Source organism: Callospermophilus lateralis, chromosome 9 (assembly GCF_048772815.1).
Source record: "Callospermophilus lateralis isolate mCalLat2 chromosome 9, mCalLat2.hap1, whole genome shotgun sequence".
Classification (NCBI taxonomy): Eukaryota; Metazoa; Chordata; class Mammalia; order Rodentia; family Sciuridae; genus Callospermophilus; species Callospermophilus lateralis.
The window spans coordinates 75090198-75115150 of record NC_135313.1 but is presented as its reverse complement, the minus strand read 5'-3'; positions in this window follow the sequence as shown (position 1 = coordinate 75115150).

Below are 24953 nucleotides of genomic sequence, written 5' to 3'. Positions count from 1 at the left end.
TGAACTACTGGGTCAAATACAAGGTAAATTTACTGACAGAGCAGTACATTAAATTAATGCATAGGCAACAAAAGAGGTAAAACTTCCTTTTTACAAAAATGTAAACCTTAGTATTCTTTTTACTTGGTTTTATTATAACCTGTCTTTTTCAAGGTGGTAATGTTATATCTCTGGTTATATACCAAATTGCTAAATTTGTAAAGTGCTCTAATCTTATATATATGAATATATCTGTATAATGTGTAAATTCCTTTTGAAGTCCACTTTGCCTCCTTCCATTTGAATTGAATATTCTAACAGGAAGGAAGTGCAAGATATGGTAATCTATCACATGATCTTTAATTAACCAACCATGCCTTAGGGTAAGTCTAAAAGCTCTGCCTACCCAACAGGAATTCCAATTCTGGCTTCCTTCTTCTGCCTTTTTCTCTTTTTGCTTCAGTTACTCTTTTTCTCTGTATTATTACTGATAAGAACCTCTCTGGATGATAGGATAGAACAGATTTTCTAGTGCTATTATTTCTTAGTAAGCTTTTTATTTTTTTAAATCAGAGGGAAGAGAGATAAATATCACAGCAAACTTATTGCATTTTCTTGGAGCTTTTAGATCCATGTGATCGATCAGTATTTCCATACATATGCAATATTTTATGAACACCTGACAGGAATTTAGCTCTACTAAAGTTCTGTGCACAATCTCAGAGAAATCAAAAATATGGTCTCTACACAGGAAGAGTTTATAGCAACTCACGATAAACATGATTTTTATAATTAGGTGCTAACTATCATGGTACAAATTTTATTATAGCAGATCACAAGAGGAAATGATTAATTTAGTCATTCAAAAACTTATTGAGCGCATACTATGTTTATTGATTTATTAATGCATTTGATAAAATTTTATATATTGCCTATAAGCAGCAGGCACAGAGAACAGAACCATGAATTCTTTCCATCATGGAGCTATAGTTTTAATGAAGGTTAGAATGATAAGTCAGATAATAAGTACATAGACAAATAAATCAAGCATCACTTATTGATGAGTATTATAAAAAATAAAACAAATTAAGGGTTCAGAGGGTGCAGTGGCACACAAAGATGGGTGCTATTTTTTGCAGCTGGCTAGGGAGATCTCACTGATTCCCTGAAGAAGCCAAAAGAGTAGACCTGTTAGATACACTGGTAGGGAAATTTCAGAAAGAGGGCAGGGCAAGGACAAAGGCTTAGAAGTGAGGATATATGTTCAAAACATCTGCAATAGACTGAGTCTGGGTCAGCCTATTAGGAGAGAATATCAGAGTACTCATGGGCAGATCAAGTCACACCTTTTAGATCATTGTGTGAAGACATTGGTTTGATCTCTGAGAAAGAAAATCATTAGAGGGGATTTGAGCAAAGGAATGATATCATCTGCCTTATTTGTTAAAAAGTTGCTTTGGATGTTCCATGGGTAATAGGAAGTAAGAGGTCAAGAGGCAAGCAGACACACATAAAAAGTTACTGCAAAAACCCAGACTGAATAAAACAGTTGCTTGGACATCATTAGCAGTAACAGTGATAAGTGGTGAAATAATGGATGTATGTTTAAGTTAGAGCAGGCCTCAGTGCTGTCAGATTGGTTGGGAAGTAGGAGAGAAACAGAGAAAGAAGTTTTAGTCAGCATTTTCATAGATGTGACCTAAAGACTTGACAAGAACAACATAGTGGAGGGAAAGTTGATTTGGGGCTCATGGTTTCAGAGTTCTCAGTCCATAGGGGGCTGACTCCAAAGCTTGGGGCCGGAGGTGAGGCAGAACATCATGGCAGAAGGGTATGGCGGAGAAAAGGAGCTCAGGACGTGGCAGAAAGGAAACAGAGCTCTGCTTCTCAGGGACAAAATATTAACAGCAAAGTCACACGCCCAGGAACCTACCTCCTCCAGCCACACCATACCTGCCTACAGTTACCTTCCAATTAATCCATATCAGTGGATAAATTCACTAATCAGGTCACAAATTTCAAAACTTAATCATTTCACCTCTTAAAATTCTTGCATTGTCTCATGCATGAGCTTTTTTTGGGGGGTGGGCATCTCATATCTAAACCATAATGAAGAATAACTTCAAAATTTTTCATATGGTTAAATAGGAAAATGAATTTCAATTTGCTGTATTTGGGATAATGATAGAACCATATTTATGGTAGATGGAAAGATCATTAAATTTAAATTTTGGACATGTTTAGTTTAACCTTTAGGACCTACTAGCCATTTAAGGAAGGATATTTATATTTATTTAAGGAATGAAGAGAGATATCCAGGACCTCTCTCTTTGAAAGCTATTCATTACAAAAAAAAAAATGTTATAACATATGAGACTACTGACATTATCAAAGGACTACGTGTAGAAAGAGCCATATACTCACTCTTCTCTTGGGTATTCTGTCTACAACAGATTGAGAAGAGAACCCAGTGAGATGGGATGAAAATGCAAGTAATTCATTATACAAAATTTTGCTGATAAATAAGGTGAAGACTTAGCACTGGATTTATCATTACTAAGTTCATTGATTACCTTAAAAATGGATAGTTTAGTGAGTTGGTAATCACACAAATTTCCTTAAAATAAGAATAAATAAGGAATGAAACTTGAGTTCTTAAATATAAATAATGTTTGAGGATATTTGAAGAAAAAAAAGAGAACAGAAAAGAAGGTGGTAATAAGAACAAAATATATGTTTTATTTGCTGATGAGAACAAACAACTGATGAAATGAGAAAGAAAGAACTGTTGGAATAATTTCTGATATAGTGCAAAAGAACAAATCTAGTACACAGTGAAGGCAGTGGTCATGGGTGGGCATGGAAATGAGTTGTTCTTCCATAGTAACAAGAACAAAGGCAGAGTGCAATGCCTAACCCTATTGCTAACCTGAAGTCTCACTTTACATGGCCACAGTAACAAGTAGGTAGGTAGGAAAAGTGATAGGGACTTGAAGGAAGTTCTTTACTGATGCTTCTGTTTTCTTACTGGGAAAAAAATGTAATTGGCTAGAGAGAATATAGGCGAGAGATCCTAGTGATTTCAAGACAATTTTAAAAGTGTGAATTTTCCTTAAAAGAGGGAAAGTAAATGGACTGGTGTAAGAGACAGAATTGCTAATTGCCAGTAAGTCGCCACTTGAGGTCAAGAAATTAATGTCAAATAGAAAATATATTTGTGTGTTTTTCTCCAGTCATGTTCTATTGCAAGGGTTCAGAGAAAGAGTAGAGAATTAGATTTAATTAGATTTTTGTCAGGTACCACTGTGAAAAGAGGGATGGTGAAAACAGCAATAAATACAAGTGATGGGACATGGCTTTTAATGGGAGAGGAAGGAAGGGCATGAGCTATGTTGGGGCCAGTGAAAAGGAGTTAGAATTAACATATCCAAGTCTTGGTCTATTTAAACATTTATTGAAACACTTTAGAACAAAATGGATGAACTGCAAGAGGAAAAGGTTGTAGGCAGAAGAAATAAAATGCAACAAATTGTAATTTTGGAGGGAATGCAATGATTCATAATGCTAAAGTTTTTAAGAACATATTTGTGAATGCCCCCAAGCAAGTTGAATAACATAATTTTTGGAAGAGAGGAGTTCAAGAAACTGACTGATTAAGATTTTGAAGGTTCAGAAGGTACAGTTGTGAAAATGTTTCAGGAACTGAACCAATTTGGAAGACAGAGTCCAAAAAACAGATGTATAAGGAAATATGAGGACTGGAGTCTTGATGATAAGGGATGGCCCAGGAATTAGTGTCCTGTAATAACGATAGGTTCAGGGGAAAAGCAAAATTGGTATGTTAGCTTTCCATGACTACACAAACATACTTAAGAGAACCAATTTACATGGAGAGAAGGTTTAGTTTTGGCTCATGGTTTCAGAGGGTTCAGCCTATGGTTTGATGTTCCCCTTGCTTTTGAGCCTGTGGTGAGGGAGTATCATGGGAGTATTCAGTAGGACAAAGCTGCTGATCTCACCGGGAAAAAGGGAGAAAGAGGAAGGAAGAGTGTCCCAATATCTCCTTTAAGGGCATATCACCAATAACTGGAAGACCTACCTCCATGCCCTGCCTCTTAAGTTTTCTACCACCTTTCAATAATGCAAAGCTGGAAACTAAGACTTTAACTGATGAGCCTTTGGGGACATTTCATGTGCAGTCTACAGTGATGGGATTTGTCCTCATGGTATCATGGCAGATATCCATGGAGCATCTTTGAGAGCTAAGCATAGTGTAGGGTGAGGCAGTGGGAAATTTCACTGGATTCTAGAGACCTGAGTTCATCTAATAATGGTGACATGGAGGTGGGAAGAAGAAGATTGATCTTAAGTGGAACACTACAATCTTTGTAACTCCTCTGGTTCCTTAGCTTTTGAAGATGGGGGAAATCTGGAGAAAGTCCTTAATAAAGTTCAAAGAGCACCAGTGTTTCCTCTTGGGTCCTTGCAATAGAAATATGGTGGCTGGAGTAGGGGGACCTCATCTAGAGCTAATAGATCATTCCACAATGCAGGGATCAGAGGTAGGATTATAAACATCCAAGAAAGAATGCTGTTCCACAGTTATTTGGAAAAATGTCATGGTGGAATATTTTACAACTGAGTTCAATGTTAGGTGTATTTATATAGCAAAAATAAGTAAGTATAAGTCAACGAGGAGCCTAGAATCAAAGACATCGTGGAGGTGTATAAGAAGTTTGCCAAATGGGAGGTGAACTTTGCTGCGGTGGGGGGCACGTTTTGCAAAGTAGGGAAGAATAATGATAGCTTAAGAAGCAGCAAGATTCTTATTAATTTTTTAAAATTGTGAGAGATAGAATAAAATAGAATTATTTCTTTCCAGCTCTTCATCATCTTGGCAGGAGACCAAAGACTGAAAGAAATCTCTTTGGTGGAGTCTGAATCATATCCCTTTGTGCACTCCACACGTAGGAAGGTGAAATGTGTAAAACAGCAAGGCTTCAGGCATTCTTTGCTCAAATAATCTTCTTTTGTATCTGATGTTGTATTCAAGGTACCATTCCTTATGAAGATATTCAATGATAATAAGCACTTCAAATGTCATCTCTTTGAAATCTTACCTTATTTCTCAAAGTTATTGTACAAGTACAAAGTAAAGATCTACTCTAAGAGCATACTTTTATTCCTTACATTATATCATGTAATTGACAGTGTCTCACTAGGGGTAGTTTCGTAAGAAATGCTGTGGAATTAAAAATCTAAGTTACTCGCCAACATTTATTGTTACTTATATTCTTGATAATTACCATTCTGATTAAAGTGAGATGGAATCTTAGTGTAGTTTTAATTTGCATTTCTCTAATTGCTAGTGATGTTGAACATGTTTTCATATATTTGTTGACCATTCATATTTCTTCTTCTGTGAAGTGACTACTCAGTTCCTTTGCCCATTTATTGACTGGTTTATTTGTTTTTCTGGTGTTAAGTTTTTAGAGTTCTTCATATAGTTTGGAGATGAATGCTCTAAAATGCAGGTGGCAAAGATTTTCTCCCTTTCTGTAGGCTCTTTCTTCATGTTCTTGATTGTTTCCTTTGCTGTGAAGAAGCTTGTTAGTTTGATACCATCCCATTTATTGATTCTCAATTTTACTTCTTGCATTTTAGGGGTCCTAAAGGCAATTTTTTTAAGTGTGATTTTTTTTTTATTATATTAGTACACGCTTGAGCAAGCTTTGCTGTCAGCCGGCCAAGAGATAGAAATAAACGCAGATAACCCAGCAGCCATTCAGACAGTGGTATTACAAAGGGATGATTTGCAAAATGGACTGCTTAGTACATGTCTAGAACTCTCTGAAGCCGCTGCCATAAGTAGATTTTTTTTCCCCAGTAGTAGTCTTTGAAATATTATAGTTTTATTCTTTGCTCTGCCATTTAGTTGTCATGTCTTTAGGATCACTCTTTATTATTATAACAAGAAATATTAATTTCTTAATATTAATTATGTTTAGGAGCATAAAGAGTGACCTTAATTCCTGTAGATATTTTATTCATTTTTAAGTTAAATTATTATTTATTCTAATTTGTTATACATGATGGTGGAATGAAATTCATTTCATATTACACACATAGAGCACAATTTTTCAAGTCACTGATTGTACACAAAGTATTTTCACCATTCGTGTCTTCATACATGTACTTAGGGTAATGATGTCCATCTCATTCCACCATCATTCCTACCCGCTTATTGGTGAGGATGTGGGGGAAAAGGTACACTTATACATTGCTTGTGACTGAAATTTGGTGCAGCCACTTTGGAAAGCTTATGGAGATTCCTCAGAAAACTTGGAATGGAACCACCATTTGACCCAGTTATTCCACTTGTTGCAGCTACCCAAAGGATGTAAAACAAACATACTATACTAATGCAGCCAGATCAATATTTATAGCAGCTCAATTCATAATAGCTAAGCTGTGGAACCAACCTAGGTGCCCTTCACAGATGAATGGATGAAGAAAATGTGGTACATATACACAATGGGATATTACTCAGCCACAAAGAAGAATGAAATTATGGCATTTGCCCATAAATGCATGGAATTGGAGGCTTTCAGGCTAAGTGAAATAAGCAAATCCCCCCAAACCAAAGGCCCAGTGTTTTCTCAGATATGTGGATGTTGATTCACAATAGGTTGTGGAAGTTCCCTGGATTGGACAGGGGGGATGGGAGGAATGGAGGGGGAATTTGAATAGGAAAGACAGTGGAAGTAGAATGAATCTGACATAACTTTCCTACATTCATATATGAATAAATACATGACCAATATAACTTCATATCATGTACAACCACAAGAATGAGAAGTTATACTATATGTATGTATGATATGTCAAAATACATTCCACTGTCATGTATAACTAAAAAGAACAAATTTATAAAAGAAAAAAAATCTAAGTAACTTACCCAAACTGACACTGAGATAGAAAAATTTCAAAAACATTCAATTTTCCATTTATAATTATATTCCCATTGTCTTATGTAAAATGTCAATGTCGTGTTAAAGTTGACATAATTATCTGTATGAACAGTGCTTCCCAGTTCTGACTCAATCTTCCTGTCCTATTTAGAACTGTCTGAGGCAGGAAGAAAGAGATACCAAGTTCGATTGGTTAAATTCTATGTTAATATTTGTCCCACATTTACTTGTAGGAAGGGTATGTTACAAGATCTACTGGGTATTAAAAGGTCAGAATTTGTTATGTGACTCTCAGAGCAACCCTGACAATTTACATGGGTTTCCTTTATGATTGTCTGCTTTGGTTGTCAGGCTTAGAAAACTACTCCTTCCTTCCTTCCTTTCTTTCTTTCTTTTATTCTTTCTTTCTAATTTAATTTAACTTAACTTTTTTATGGTGCCAGTGATTGAACCCAGGAGCATTTAACCACTAAGCCACATCCCTATATCTTTTTTTTCTTTCTCTCCTCTTCTTCTTCCTCCTCCTCCTCCTCCTCCTCCTCCTCCTCCTCCTCCTCCTCCTCCTCCTCCTCTTCTTCTTCTTCTTCTTCTTCTTCTTCTTCTTCTTCTTCTTTTTAAGACAGGGAAAGTCTCCCTAAGTTGCTATGGCCTTGCTAAATTGCTGAGGCTGGCTTTGAACTTGTGATCCTTCTGCCTCAGCCTTCCCAGCTGCCGATTACAGGCATATGACAACACACCTGATTTATTTCTTATTTTCTTAGTGATTAATTTGTCTCTTTACAATTTATTTGGGAATATAGCATGAAAAAAATGTAGATTGAATTGGGTATTTCTTTTTCTATTCATTAACTAATTATTCTGAATATATTCCAAACATCATATTTGCAATATTCTAATTATAAATTTTATAACATTATTCTTTATTTAATAAGATTTTTCAAAAACTTATTTTACTTCAATTATATATCTGATTATACTTATTTAGGATTCTTTGCACAGATTTTCTGTTTTTATTAATTGATTAATTTTATTTTGGTAGAAGTGCTGAACTATTAATTCTGTCTTCACACTGTGCTTCATGTCCTGGATATTCTAGCACTCACTCATTGTTATTATTTTCCAGTATTTTCTTGGCTATTCTAACCTAGTTATTCTAGGCTTACTTCCTTATATATTTTTTAATAAATATTTAATGGTTTCCAAGTTTCTCCTTGATACATTTATGGAAACTTATTTTGTGTGTGTATGTGTACAATTTTTGACAAAATATATATTATCCTAGTTGTATATGTTATCAATTTAACACAAGAACATTAATGGAAAATATGAAAATAGGCATAACAGACAAATTTTACCAAAAGAATATGAGAAAGCCAGGTACAGTGGTATGTGCTGCCTAGGAGGTTGAGGCAAGAGGCTAGCTTACGTTCAGGAATTCAAGGCCAGCCAAGGCAATATAGTAAGACCCTATCTCATAAAAGGAAAAAAAAAAAAGAAAAAAAGAAAAAGAAAAAGAGAGAGTTTTGGGATGTATCTCAGTGATAGAGTATTTATCTAGCAAGCATGAGGCCCTGAGTGTTCCATCCCTAGCAGTACATAGAACAAAACAAACAACATGAGGTAAGAATTTTAACCAGACAAAATAAATGTCAACAACAAATGTCATTTCTAGGAAACAACTCATTTTACTATATAGTTTTGAAAGTCATAATGCTCCAGGAAAATGTAATTCTATAATAATATATGTCTAATGATATATTTTCAAAAACACATAAAACAGAACTTACAACCCTACAAGGAGGAAAATACAAATTTACTATTACAAAGAAATTTGTTAGTTAATATTGACAAGACAAAACTGAAAAATTATGAGACGGTACAATAACAAGCTTGCCTTAATTAACAAATGTGGAATTTGAACCAACAAAGCAAAGTTATTTTACTGTTATCTTTAAACAAATTGCCTGTGAAGTAGGAAATAAAGATATTTCCAAAAAAAAAAATTATTGTTTTTTCCCAACATTTTTAAATGGTGCATTATAGTTGTATATACTAATGGGATTTGTTGCTATATATTTGTACATGCATGCAATAGTCAATATAACAACATATTTGACCAATATCACTCCCTAGCACTTCTCCCTCCCATTTCCTACCCCTTGGTCACATTTCTCTACTGATTTCTCACAGATGCAAACTAAGTGTGATAGGTGGTACACATCTGTAACCCCAGAATCTACAGAGGCAGAGGAAGGAGGTTTGTATGTTTAAGGCCAGCCTGGGCAATTTAGTGAGACCCTGTCTCAAAATCAAAAATAAAAAGGGCTGGGGGGTGTAGTTCAGTTTTGATGTGCTCCTGGGTTCAATCCCCGGTACTATCCTGCCTTTAAATTCTAGGTTCAATCAGACTAGCTCTAATAGAATCTTTTTATATTAGAACCTGATGAAACACATATTAAAACCCATGTATTTTTTTCACTTAGATAACTGATGGGACAAAAAACTTAGTAACGAAAATTTTAAAATATTCTTACTGGAGATTTATATACCACCTATTGTAATTTGTGGGGTATAATACTCTTAGAAAAATGTTCCAAATGTTAATTTTTACATAACTCCCTAATAAATGTGATTAGAAAAAGATGGAGAAAGCAAAAGTAAGTCATATAATAGAGGTTTAAAGTGGCTATAATTACAAATAGAGCAGCAATTAAATGGTCAATAAGAGAATATCATAAATAGCCATATGATCATAAATATTAAAACAGAGTAAAGAGGACAAATTTCTAGAACATATGATTTAACAAAACTAACTCTAGATAAACTTAAAGTCTAAGTAATTTTGTAAATATGAAGTAAACTGAATTTCTATTGAAAATATATGTCCAAAGACACTACAAGATTTACATTGGCAGATTTTCAAAGAACAAATGAGTCTAATATCATACAAAATTTCCACATGGAGAAAAAAATAAAACTCTAAAAATTGAGATACTAATACTAATACAATGATTGCAAAAATATTTCAGCCTGATCTCATCCTGGAATACAGATTAAAAATTTTAAACTATTAGCAAACTGTATCCTGAGTATATCAGAAGATAAATGTATCACAATAAATTTTGAGTTACTATAAAAATGGAAGAGTGGATTGATTTTGCAAAACCATATAATGTAGTTTATTATGTTATCATGTCAAGTCTATGCAAAATTTTTTAAATAAAATTTAACAGTTCACTATAAAAAGATTTCAGCAAATTGGGAATAAAAGGAAATTTTTCTCATAAAGAACATCTAACAAAAACCTAGAACAATAATTCTTAACCATTCTCTTTAACATTCTCTTTCATAGTAAGAAGGCAAGAATGTCTATTGTCATGATTTCTTTTCAGATCTGCTCAGGAGATATTAACAGTGTCGCAAGTCACACAAAAAAAAAAAAAAGAAAGAAAAAGAAAAAGAAATAACTAGGAGAATTAAAATAAAGGACACTGTCATTTTTTTTGTAGGCAATGTGATTATTTAAATAGAAAACTGAAGTACCCACAATAAATTATTAAAATAAAATGTACTGGATATAAGAAGAACTTAGAAGAAACTGTCCTTTTTACATAATACAAATTCTCTGTTAAGGCTGAAAGCATTCTATATAACATAAAAAATATATGAAGTAAATATGTTATGAATGAATTTTTTTTTCTTTCTGAATAAGAATGCATTCTTCTTTGGCCATTCATTGTTTGGTTTGATTTTTTAAAAATCTCCCCTCCTGTCTGCCTCTTAAGAATTGAAAAATATAAGTTCACCAGACCAATTCAGTTTTTTCTCAGACTTAGGATAGTGAGAAAGAGATCAGAACTGACAGTCCTAATAGAGGTAACTCCACATTCTGACCCCCACCCCGCAGCCCATTATCACAGAGACAGTCTGTTGCACATACTGCTTGTTTGAGCCTCTACTCCAGCTACAAAGTGTAGACATCTTTCCCCCACAACCCCTGCCCCACCACCAGCCTGAGCTTACTTCTTGACTCACTGGCTTCGATCCTCACTCTTACTGGTCCTGTGAATTCCTACTGAACTAAAACTCCAACATGATACATAAATGCATTTTCAAAATCAGGCAAAGCGTATAAAAGTTTTAGATTCCAATAGGGTCCCAGGCAATGTTAATACCAATTTGCCACCATTAAGATCTACCTCTTTAGCTTTTTATATTGCTACTCTGTCCATTTTACTCCATGGATAAATGTGTGGGGCAAAAGCTGTCAATATGGTATCCAGTGTAACCCTTCACTGTGTTTATGGACTTGTTTTACTATTTTAATATTACTAGGAAACATTCATCTGTGTGTTTCTTTTAAAATTCATGTGAAAAAACTCTATCTGCATATGGCACATTCCCAGATCCTCACTATTGTGAAACATTTTCCCTAATTAAAAACATTCATAAAAATTAACTGTAAAGAGTTAGAGGCAAGGTTACTTCAGATTACATCCTGTAAGAATATGAAGAAAAATGTGTGCTCCATGGTATAATGCTTTCTGCTGTGGAAGATGCTGGATATGTCTTTGCTCAAGGCTTGAGTTATATACTTAATTTTACACATTAAATTTTAATGACTTTTAAAATGTAATAGTCCTTTATCAAACAGCATTTTTTTTTTCTTTCCCAATGGCATAATTTGATAGTATTGTAGAAATCAGAGTTTGGAGCATAGTTGATATTTTTCTTTCCCTGTATATATTTAACATTTTTCATTGATTTTTTTAAAAGCTTTTTTCTTTAATAGTACTATCATTTTTTTCTGTTCTGGTAAAATTCTGAGATACAATAGTTTAAAGCATAATATTATACTTCTTTTGACTTACAGAAAAATTAAAATTATGCAAGAACAATACTTTTCATTGACTCGTTAAATCTATCATCCTGTGTGCATACAGAGTGGTTTTTCACTCATCAAGATTTATGGATTTTGTAAATTAAGAGTATCTTGGATTGCAGAAAGCATTTGAAATATGACTCCAGACGTTTTCAGGGACAACTAGAATAAGGCAGCCGTTTTTTTAATATGTGGGGGAACTGTTTATTTCACGATGCACTTAATTCCAAATGTTCCTGGCAAGCTTTCACGGGATCCTAATTTTCCATTCTTCTCTCCTGTGCACTTTTTTATTTCACACTCAACAAACGAGGTAGTGAAAAGGGTTACAGAGCAGCAGGGAGACCTTTTGTTACACCGGGTAGCTAGGCAACCAGCATCTATTCCAGGGTATTACACAGAATGCTACTGCTCTTACGTTATTGGAGTGCTTTACCCTTTACGTAATGAGGTCACATTCACATGGTCTCACTTAACACCTACCTTTTGAGGTATGCAAGAATACTATTTCTATTTTGTGGTGATAATGCCAAAGATGGAGTTGATTGAGGCTTTGTAGACACTGTAGTAAGTGGTGAAGATAATACTTAACTCAGGAATTCTGATTTTATATCTACTGTTCTTCCTCTGTACCTCTGTACCCACAGAGTACCTTCAAATAATTATTGACTGGATAAAAATAACATTTACTCACTATTCAAAATATCTATAGTTTAAGAAAATATTGGTGGCCTCTGGAAAGGAATGGACTTTGAAGACATCTGCAATTCCATTGAAATAACTATTCCAATTACGAAGGAAGAAAATTAGTAAGAAGGGGAAAAGTCGATAAGATAAAATAATTTGGAACTCTGGGCAAGAGTTAAGGCTGGAAAGTTTCTAATTAACGTGTGTTAAAAATCTTAATAACAATTTTAAACAACTTTAGATAAAGTGTGAATTCCTCCCAGGCTTAAGAGTTATAAGATTAATACTTACATGTAATTCACATTCATGCCTAGTATAATTAAACCCAGGCCTTTGGAACTCCCTTGACCAATATCTGAAGGAGGTGTTTTTAATCTGATTGATGTGAGATAACAAATCCAAGGGTTTAATTACTAAAAAAAAAAAATGATAGCAAAATAACATGCATAAACTCTCAGTTGTACAGGATGAATAAGGTATAAAGATTTGGTATAGGATCTTTAGTTAGCAATACTCCATTGTACACCTCAGCCTTTTTTTGGAGAACAAATTTCATGGTAAGGGTTTTTTCCCACAATAAAGAAATTTTTAAAGTGAGGCAAGAGAAGTTTTTTGTTGTTGTTGTTTTTATGTTTTTGTGGTATGGAGTTGAACACTTCACCACTGAGCTACATCAATAGACATTTTTATTTTTTATTTTGAGACCGGATCTCACTAAGATGTTTAGTCTGGCTTCAAACTCACAATCCTCCTGCCTCAGCTTCTCAAGTCACTGGGATAACAGGCATATGCCACCATGCTTGGCATGAATTTAATGGTAATTTTCTGAATTAAGTAGACTCACAATTCAGATGTAGAAAGACCAATAACTATGATGCATATAGGTTTCTCTGCACTCTTGCCATTTTTGAAAGTAAAAGTAAAAAAATGTTGCTACTTCCATCAAATGTAATTAGAACCATATGCGTTTAGAAATTCTCGTTCTTGTACCATCTGAAGTAGAATTTCTACTGTGGCTCTAAAATTGAAAACAGCTATGTTGTGGTAAGTACCATAATAAAACAATTCATGTAATGTGAAAGGAAATTTGGTAGGAAGGATAAAAATGTTCACCTGTTTTCTTCCTTTTAAAAAAACTTATAAATTTATAGACCAGATATACATAGCATCAGTGGTATATAATTTTTGGGAGATTATACTTGCAAATGGTTAAGGTAGTCAAGTAATTTCATCACTATTTCTATTTAATATTTTTAGTTTATTGGTTTTTCTGAAAGCAGATATCAGAGTAAAACATTTATTAGAGATCTACACTAGTAAAGTAAAGGGGCGGGGAAGCAGGACTGGGTAAAGAAGAAGTCATGTGATTCAGGTATAACAAAGCCTCAGCGGACCCATTAGGAGCTTGGAGAGAAAATTGTCCTTTAAAGAGCCCCACACTGGGACAAAATGGCTGGACCTCTATTAATATTTCTCATTTAGTAATCAGGTGAGGATTTCTCTGGGAAAGCCATGACTTGGGGAGAGGAATTATTGTGAAATTATTTGGCAGTTCTAAATATTTCTCATATAATTTGAAAAAGGATCTTTATTTTTTTAGAATATTTGATGAAATATTTATGAATATAATCATGTTTCTTGAGAATAAGATGAAATGCAAAAGAATAAGAAAAAAAAAACAAGAGCCAAATTGAAGTGGCCTTCAATGACAAAAGATAGGAAAGTTTGAGCATGTGTTCGCCCCAAAGGACCACAAAATATAGAAATATCTAAAATATCTAAAGATACAAGAGTTCATAGTAACATTTTTTTATTGATTGTTCAAAACATTACAGAGCTCATGACATATCATATTTCATACATTTGACTCAATTGGGTTATGAACTCCCATTTTTACCCCAAATATAAATTGCAGAATCACATCGGTTACACACTCACATTTTTACATAATGGCATATTAGTGACTGTTGTATTCTGCTACCATTCCTATCCCCTACTATCCCCCCTCCCTTACCCTCCCCTCCCATCTTCCCTCTCTACCTCCTCTGCTGTTGTTCAATTCTCTCCCTTTTTTCCCTCCCCCTTGCCCCTCACAACCTCTTATAATTTTGTGTAACATTGAAGGTCTCCTACCATTTCCATATGCTTTCCCTTCTCTCTCCCTTTCTCTCCCCACACTCGTCTTTGTTTAATGTTAGTCTTTTCCTCATGCTCTTCCTTCCTGTTCTGTTCTTAGTTGCTCTCTTTATATCAAAGAAGACATTTGGCATTTGTTTTTTAAGGATTGGCTAGCTTCACTTCATAGTAACATTTTAACAAAGCATTCTATAAGTGGTTGCTTGAGCACCTACTCATTTAAAAAATAAATAAATAAAAAAGGGAAACAACCCAACAGTGTAAATGCGTTTTTGTTGTTGTTGTTGTTTTTTTTGTAACAAATATATTTCCAAGTAATCAAACATATGAAGAACAGCACTTTCTACAAAAATTTTATATAACGCAGAAGGAATGATATAATAAAATATATATAATTCATCACTCCTTTATAAAACCATAGATTTGGGAAATGATATTGAGAAATTCTTAAATATGAGGTAAAATATTGATGGAAAACTATTTGATGAAGGTTACTGAACTATTGAAGCAACTGGTCAGTATTGCCCCTTTGGGACAATCAAGTTTTATATACCTGCTGAGAACATGAGTTAAGTCATACATCGCATTCCTGTGCCACTCAGAGCTGATAGCTCTAAATGTGAGTTACAGTAACTATGGGAAATAAAAATATACAAAAAACAGCCAAATGCAAATTATAGAGCAATGTTCAAAATATAACATGACACAGTTTCTTTAATAAATAATTGAGGAGCTTGGGTTGTGGCTTAGTGGTAGAGCGCTTGCCTCATACTCATGAGGCACTGGGTTTGATCCTCAGCACCACATAAAAGTAAATAAATAAAATAAAGATATTATGTGCATCTACAAGTAAAATATATCTAAAAAATAATTGACATGAAAATACATGGATGAAGAACAATTATAAATTTTAAAAAACTGATAAAAACATAGTAAGCAAATGTTTCTGTATGAACTTTGATTGGATCCCAATTTCAACAAATCAACTATATAAATATTCTTTATCATGGAATAGGTATTAGATGATATTAAGAAAACATTTTTTCATCTTGTAGGAGTAATAATGCCATTTTGGTTATGTGGAAAAGGTCTTATTTGTTAGAAATGTAATCTGAGTTATGAATGGGTGAAATAATATATGGTAGTGGATAGTAAAATAAATGAAACAAAATTGGCAAAATGAGATAATTATGGAAATGAATTATAAATATAACTACATGGGTATTTATCACACCATTCATTCCCTCATATTTCTCTCTCTCTGTCTCACTCTCACTCTCTCTCTCTCTCTCTTTCTCTCTCTCTATCTCTTTGATATTTAGTTGAAAATTTTGACAATTGTTAAAATATTGAACTATTTATATGAATACATAGAAAATATTCTATTAAACTAGCATGTTCAAAAACTGTTATAAAAGATAATATGCCAAATGGCAAGTCTAGATTCAAAGAAATTTTGCAATCATTATTACAGATTAAAACCCACAGATGAAATTTAACACAAATAAATGCTATTGCAAGTGTTCAAAATGAAAATAATCTTATTAATAGCAACTTATTAGAAAGAGCCCATGTTGTTTATATGAAATGAATTGTACTGTATCATTATCATAGATATTTTAAATGATGGAAGCAAAAGATTATTTTTGCTTTATTCTCATTTCATAACAACAGGTTAACTGGTTACTTAGTTCTTCAATTTTAGTTAGATAATTATTAAGCTTGAGAATGTTGTTTCTTTTTCTATTCTATCATCTTGGAGTAAATTGAACATAATTTGTTCATTGACTTAATGTCATATGTCACTATTGCTTATTACATGTGCTTGTTAAAGTATGCTTGATATGACAGTGGATAGATACTAAGGTGGAAAAAAGAGTTTGGTTTACAGCGACTGGTTCTACTACTCGTATTGCCTCTTTGGGTCATTATGTTCTCATTGCTCAATATTTCAGTCCTACAGACCTCACAGCCTGTTCCCTTCTCAAGTTTCCAAATGATGAGTCTATCCTTCTCTATTTTTCAAAGCCATACCATGGTTTGAAGGTTAGGTCTATTTAATGAGGGAAATTCAATTAGGCATTCTTTGAGAGAGCTCCATTACCCAGAGTCCAGTTGTTTGGTTTGCCTAAACTTTTATCGAGTTAACTGAAATGGAAAAAGAAAAATGCATTTGAACACAAAAGAGCACAGCACTTATGGAATTTAGTAACCATTTGCATTAGACTTTTTTTCCATTGGTTTTTAAGTCTCTTAAAGTTCTATTATTTTAAAAAATATTTTTAGTTTTTAATTTTAGGTGGACACAATATCTTTATTTTGTTTTTATGTGATGCTGAGAATCGAACCCAGTGCCTCATGCATGCTAGGCTAGCGTGCTACCACTTGAGCCATATCCCCAGAACTTAAAGCTCTATTCTTGACTTATAGAATCTGAGGGTCAAAAGGAACCATTTAATGTTTGCTAATCCAGATTTCCTAAACTTGCATTTCCATTATGCAAATATTTACTGTATGATTATTGTATACTTTTCATTGAATCACTTGAATGATGTAAGTTCATTTAAGTAGAAAATTTTGTATCAGAACCATGTTCATACCTTTATTTTTCCATCTATAAGATGGCTTTTAAATACTTACAATGAGCAAAGAAACAAACTTTCAAACTGTGTACACCCTACAATTATCTTGCTGGCCATATATACTTTAGAATTGTATATCCATGTGATGCCTGAACCTTTGCCCCTGCCCCCAATACCATATGTAAATTCCTGATGTCAGAGATATTTTATTGTCAACATAGCAAAGCATCTAGCCTATATTGGCCCATAGTAAGCATTTATTAAATAAGTCATTAAAATGTTTATTAAATGAATAAACATTTGTAACTACAGATGCTACTACATGCAAATCCCTATTATTATTTACTTTGATAAACTGATATTCTTAAAATAACTGACTTTATGCCCAATTCTCTCAGTGGTGCATTACCAGCACTGCCCTCATTTTTCTTGAGGAAAATCATAAATTTAGATCAGAGAGTTGACCTATTTGTGTAAACATTTTCATCCAACCCAAAATATTTCATCCAACCCAAAATTATTCATTTTTGTGTTTGTTAGTTGATAGAATGTAACAATGGCAGAAGGCAGATAAATTTATAATGATTGCAAATGTTTGATTGGCTTTTAACTAAAATATGATTCCACAGGTGCATTTTCTCTGAATAAATAATGTTTTTAAAATTTATTATTTCCTAATAGTCACTTTTGATCCTTTGATTTAAGAGGTTTAGAGTGGTTTGTACCTGTTAAAATGATGTTGAAGTTCTCTGGTAAGATATACATCTTTATGACTACCAATAAATAGATCCAAATAATAAACAGGAGAATTGTATATAGCTATGGATTTGAAAATTTCTATGTGAAATATCAAGAAGAATGGTGTATGTGAAGGCAGAGCAGGGCATTCAGAGTCATTCTGAATTATTGGTTCCTTGAAGACATGAGAATAGGTTATTTGTATGTTTGTATTCGTGAGGAAACTGAAATTTGACATTTCATAAAAGTGGGAAGTGGGGACAGATAGCATATAGAAGCTAGAACAGCTTCTCTAGAATATTTAATATATGAAAAAAAATCTCACTATTTTGTAGTATTTGACAAATGTTTATTTCCTTTGCAATATTATGTTTGTGATTGCTGGGAGGGAAAGGGTGGCTGAAAACTAGAAGGTGAGACTAAGGTAAATGCCACAAAGTGAGTAGATTTACAGACAAAGGATTATATAATAAAATATGAAACATATCTAAAGGTAAACATTTTAATGGGCATAGAGGCATCAAGTGATTTTTTTTCTATTTGTATCTAATTTATTCTCATAACTTGAAGGCCTTATCTGCTATGATATACAAAACATGATTAGGTATCCATAATGGAACATTCTAATTGACTTATTAATAAAACCTAAAGTGTCTTAGTAGTAAATATATCACTTTAAAATCCTTCTAAAGGTTTATTCTGCATATTTATTTAGCATGTATTATATAAATAACACTCTGCCAGATGGTGAGGGATAAGTTGAATAAGAGAGCTAGACAATGTGCATGCATCTCAACTGTGGTAATTTTTACAGCACATTTTAGTTGCTTTTTAAATATTTGACCACTTTTATTTTAATTATATGAAAATGTGTGTGTGTGTTTGTGTGTGTGTGTGTGTACACATATGTGGACACACATGTGTACAGGATTATCATGTAAAAAATACAGTGAGTTGCTGGAGAATAGAGAACTATGCACGTCCTGAGGACAGAAACTATTTCAACTATTTTGTCTGTTTATCTTGCAACCCTTATGATAAATGGAATGTTGTAGGTACTCAATGTTTGCTGAATCTTAGGCAAAAGTAAAAAAGGCAACATTGTTAGGATTGTGATATAATTTCTGTACCCCTTAAGCCTCAAGATAAATGATGTGATAAAGTTAGATTTACCTTATTAGAAATGCTATATAGGTAATTTTAAGGTTATTCTGCAAGGAAAAGAAATATCAAGAAAAAATTCCAGCATGATAAAGAATGGTATTGAGATGCATTATTGCAGTTTACAAGGATAATGTTCACTAGTGGTGATCAGGGAACTATGTATCAAATCTTGCTTAAAATTATTTGAAGAAATTGACAACTATCTGACATTGAGTTGCATTTTGGGAAGTGAAGTTAAAGCTCTAAGATGGAGATATCATAGGAAGTGCAACCCAAACCACACTTTAAAAAGGTGCTGGTTTAGTCGCCACAGCAATAGGAAAGAAAAATAAAGAAGGCAGTAGCAAGAGCCCAGATACTCAGCTGCCTAAGTGTCCAGAGGATGATGATGAAGAAAATGAGAGAACAGTGGGAAAGGTATGAGTGAACCTTACAGTGGGTTTGGGGTGGTAATAAGCCTTAAGTCATATCTCCATGAAGTTACTTGCTCTATCATAGCAAACAGAGCAGATGAAGAAGATGTAAAATCTGTTCAGTTTGGTCCAAAGAGATAGTCTAGAAAAATACACAGCACAGACAGGTTTTAGTTAAGAAGTCCAAAGCAAAGAATGGAGAGTGCTATTTTTGGGCACTTTAGGATTTATTAAATTTTTTGAGTGAGAGATTTAGAAAATGAGAATTATACATTATAGGAATGTCAAGAAAGAGCAGGAGGATCAGAATTAAAATAGAAACCAAAAGGAACTGCTGTAATAGTTCAACTAATAATGTTTGCTATATGACAGTCACAGTGCTAAGCATTTATAGGCCTTACCCGTATTTGATTCCTTGACAATCTTATGAGAAAGATGCTGACTTTTCTTCCATTTTATAGTTGAGGAATTTGGAGCAAAGATCCTACATGACTTGCTAAGGTCACATAGCTGGAAGCTAGAAGGATACAGATAGGAAAAAAACATCTAAGAGTAAAAACTAAGCTCTAAATTACCAAGCCATATTATATTCATAGATAGCCTTCTGTATCTGAGATTTATTCCTTATACATTCTAAGGCAAAATAGATCTTTGAATCAAGTTTTTCAAGTTTAAGTTAACTGTTTTTAAAATCTCCAATTAGTCTCTTATAGCATAAACCAATTAGGCATATGTTTGAGAACAACTTGGCAGATTTCACTGTAAAATAATAAGCCATGGATCTTATTATCCCTACCCTGTGTGTCCTTTAGAGCCTTAGATACAGCCTCGGTATGACTTTGGGTATTGATTCCATTTTGCTGCCAACATCCCTCAATTGATGTAGAAAATCCAGGCTGATCTATTAATATACCCAAGTCTGCCTTCTGCAGCATAGGCTTGAAGTGAATTTTTAAAGAAGATGTTTGCAGTCAGGTGTACTTCTAGACCTTTGCTCATAGGATCACCAAACATAAGGTTCAAAACTACAAAAAATAAAAAATAAAATAAAATAAAAATAGACACCTGTCTCTTTCAAGACCTCTAGAATTTTTGTGTTATAAAACCTCTCCAGCCACATCGTCCCAATTATTGTATATAAACTTTTCATTATACTTCCTGGCCTAACTACCAGCTTGATTTCTGTGCTCCCTTTTCATATATTACTTCTTCATCCTATTCCATCTCTTCCTTCAAAGCCAAGATCACCTCCCACCTCTGATGGTGGCCAAATCCCTAGGCCATTGTTTCTCCTCTGAATTTCCATACACTGATTTGAAATTGCACTCAGTAATTTCATAATTAACTTTTTAATGTGGTTATATTTATATTTTATGTGACCATATCAGTCTTAGTTCTACAGATGATAGATAATACCCTACACCCCAACTAGATTAGGGCCTTGGAGCGAACATTTATTACCTGTCTGATTAGCATATGCTATAGTACTTTGCACATAGCAAACACCTAAGAAGTACTTTTTTTGATTCATATCTTTAAGAGCTAGCAAATGGTTTTTATTTTATTATTGTTAAATACAACAGTGTATACTGTACATGTAAAGTTGGATTCCCAAGCTAAAGAACAAGATAAATAAGAATTCACCAAGTGATTTGGAGATTACATACTTGCCTAAAATGGAAAAAATATCTGCCATGTAGTAATGAGGTTCAGTGCTGCCAAACCTTGCTTTCTTTATTCAAGACAATCTAAAAATCCATATTTTCTTGAGAAATTTCTTCTACACTATTGAATAGTTGCTGAAACAAGTTTTGAATGCCATGCAGGGTGAAATAAATACATCTGCTGGCTCACCTATCAGCCTATGTATTTGTGCCTTCAAATATATGTGCATCTGTCATTTCAGTATAATATCTAAAGCACTGTACTCACAAACATGAACATCAAACACTAATGTATTAGCATATACTATTTGTTCCTACAGACTACAATGTAATATAAGATATAAAAGGAAGCACTATAACAAAATTCTATTTCCTAAATATATATTTCAACAAGTCTTTATGAACAATTTCCTACTTCAGAGATATGTAGTAATGATGGGAAATGCAACCATCAATTCTAACATGAATTACTATATCATTTATAGAAGTATTAATATAGACATTTGTCAAGGCCTAATAGCAGTTGCCAGATTCTATATTGCAAGAGTGAAGCATTGCTGTGAAAACCTGAGGAAGTGTAATCATTGCATATTTTTTCTCCTGGGTTTAGATTTCAGTTCATGTTGCATGTCTGTTTTCAGTGAAGCCTCAAGGTAGATTCTGTATAGAAGACAAAATTCAGTAAAATGATTTATCCCATCTGAAGTTCTGTTAATACTCTCTTTTGCTTCTCTAAATTCTATCCAGCCTCTCTTGTATCTAGTTGAGGTACAAGATAAATTGTGCAACAAGTATCCTGCCAAATACACTACGATAAGCTTTAAGAGGGTATACCAAAATTATCTGGGTTCACTAAAATTATAAAGTATGTCTCTATTAATTTCACCACTTAATTCAAATTATTAGTAGCATATGCATGCAAATAAAGAAGGTATCTTCAAAGACAATGAAATTAATTCAGCTTTCTACTAACAGGATGAGGGGCCTTGTGATTTAATGCAAATAACTAAACCAACAACCAATAAAGGTGATATTCTGACAGTGCACTTAGTATATCAGTATATTAGACATGAAATATTTATATTCATTCAAAAATACTGAGTACTTGTCTGCTATGTGCCATACATGAATCCAGATGTTGAAGATATTGCAGTAAAACACACTGATAAGATTCCTTTTCCTAGTACATACACTATAGTCACAAAGACAGATAACAAACAAACAAAAATGATAACTTCAGTTGGTAAAAAAAAAACAACTGATGAAAATATAACAGCATAATACTAATGCTTACATCAATAGTAAGCATTGATGTCAACATTGGTTTGGTTGACCATTAAAACTCTCTGAGGAAATGACACTGAGCAGAGTCCTAGTAATTAGAGGTAACAAGATATGCAACTATCAGGGACCCAGACAGGGAGCACAAACTTGATGTACTCTATGAATAATAAGAAGACAAGGGTAAGGAGAACCAGAGGGACCAAGGATTGGAATGGAAGAAAGGAAGATAAATCACACGTGGTGCTGTTAAGGACTTTGGAAGTTATTTGAAAGGCCTTGGAAAGCCATTGAAAAGCTTTAAGCTAGGAACTGATACCATGTGACTTATATATCTGAGAGATCACTTTGGTTTATATGGACTGGGTAGGTATAGATGGCATTTTGTTTATTGTGATGGAAAGGTTGCAAGAAGGGAGCAAAAGGTTTGAAGTGTATTAGCTTCTGTGTGGTAACAACTCCCAACATGTTTATAACTTACAAAACCACATCTAACTCATGCTGTCCATCAACTGCCACAGCTCAGCCATGTGGATCTATTTTGCACATCTTTTTAGTGCATGTCCATGTTGAAGGAATAGCTCCTATTTAAGATCTGCTATCCTCATAGCTGGAAGAAAAGAGGCTTACTTTGTAATTATTCATATGGCTGTCTAGATATGATTAAGTCAAGATATTCTGCTGGCCAAATCAAGTCACATGGTCAAATATAGCAGGGGGATGGAGCAGCATTGGGGTGTCTCAGGTCAAACAGTACCACATTAAGTATAGGTATCCTCTTACAGAGTAGGGAATAAATAGTTGGAAGCAGTCATATAATCTATCACAAGGGGAAAAGGGAATGGGTTTAAACAAGAAAAGAAGAGTTGATGGTAATATCTCCATATGAATACAAATCTTCAACAATGGATTCATGTTACAAGAGAAAGAATTATCTGATATCTAACCTTGCCTTGCCACTAACAATCTTGTGATCCCAAAGATCATTTAATCTACATGGGCTTCATTTTATCCATCTCTAAAATAAAGTGAAATAAAATCAGGGAATATTATCTTGACTTTTAAGAGATCTGTGTGTCCTAATTATATAACACAAAAATTTATTTGATATTATCTGAATATGTACATTTTCTGGAGAAAGGATGCTTAGTTGCTTAAAATTACTGAGACCTAATGAAGACTCCACACAGCTGAGTTCCTATTTGGTATTCATTCTTAACTAAAGAGAGTTTTAAGGTCATGACCATTTCTAGGGGGCATCTCACATCTACTTAATGCTTGATGCAGGGATCTAAAGTTCTAGTCCTTGCTTCAAATTGGGACAACTCTACCATGCTATCCAAGCTCCAGATCTCCTGATATAGTAGGCTGGACCTTTGCAACAATTGCAGCAAAGTTCAACTTATCACTGTACCCAATGTTTCAGTAGATACAGAGAAGCTTCTATAAATACTGAATTTTACCTCTAAAACTATAAAAATAAAATAAATGTATTCAAAAGCATCTAAAATATATTCAATAAAATCAGCAAACAATTATGAATAATAACTATAATGTTATAAAACTAAACTTTTCAAGATTTTCTTCAAGTGAATAAGAGGAAGCCAATATGGAAAGAACATACTTTCAGTTGATAAGCTTCCTTGTAATGTGTTGACAATAAATCACTATTTAATTTTGGCCATGTCAGAAAAAAAAGGGAAAAGAAAATGTTTACTGAGCTTTAAGCTATTCGGTGTGCTGCTCAGAAATACAATAGATTGATTTCATTACCTGAAGGTAACTGATTGACATTTTGAGTGTCAGTTTGAAATATGGCTGTGACAAACCTCATCCAATTAAAGAATCCAGTCCTCCCCAAAAGAACAATTTTTCTGCAGCTCTATACTGAGGGACATCACTGTGTTTATGATAATAAAGTCCATGGCAGCAGCTGACATTACAGTTCTCCTTTATTGTCTACATTGCACCCTGCTAATTAGCTCAACTTCACCCTGGGGAGAGCTGTCTATTTGGGTAGGGGAAGTTATTCTTTCTCATTGCCAGCTTGCTTCTAATTCCTTCCTGAAAAGAAAGTGTCAATCATGCTTAATTGCATTAAATTAGGTGTGATGTTTTAAAACAGCTCATGGTCTACCTAAAGCTCAGCTAAATCACTTAAATTCTCACCTCTATCTTCAGTCTCAGGTTGGGTTTTAAGTCATGTCTAAGAAGTTTCACTTCAGGGAATGAAATGGCACATGTGTCCAAGGTCACTTAACTTCATTTTCTGACCACATTATAATCATTGTCAAGAGGAATTAAATCTGACCATGTATATGGAGCTCTCCCAGGAATGAACCAGAACAAGAGGCTTAGCATGGCTATTTAGTACATTCTGCATCCAACAATATGGTTGAACATACATATGACTGTAGGGATGTGTGTAGTCTTTATTAATTCAAAATTTGATTCAT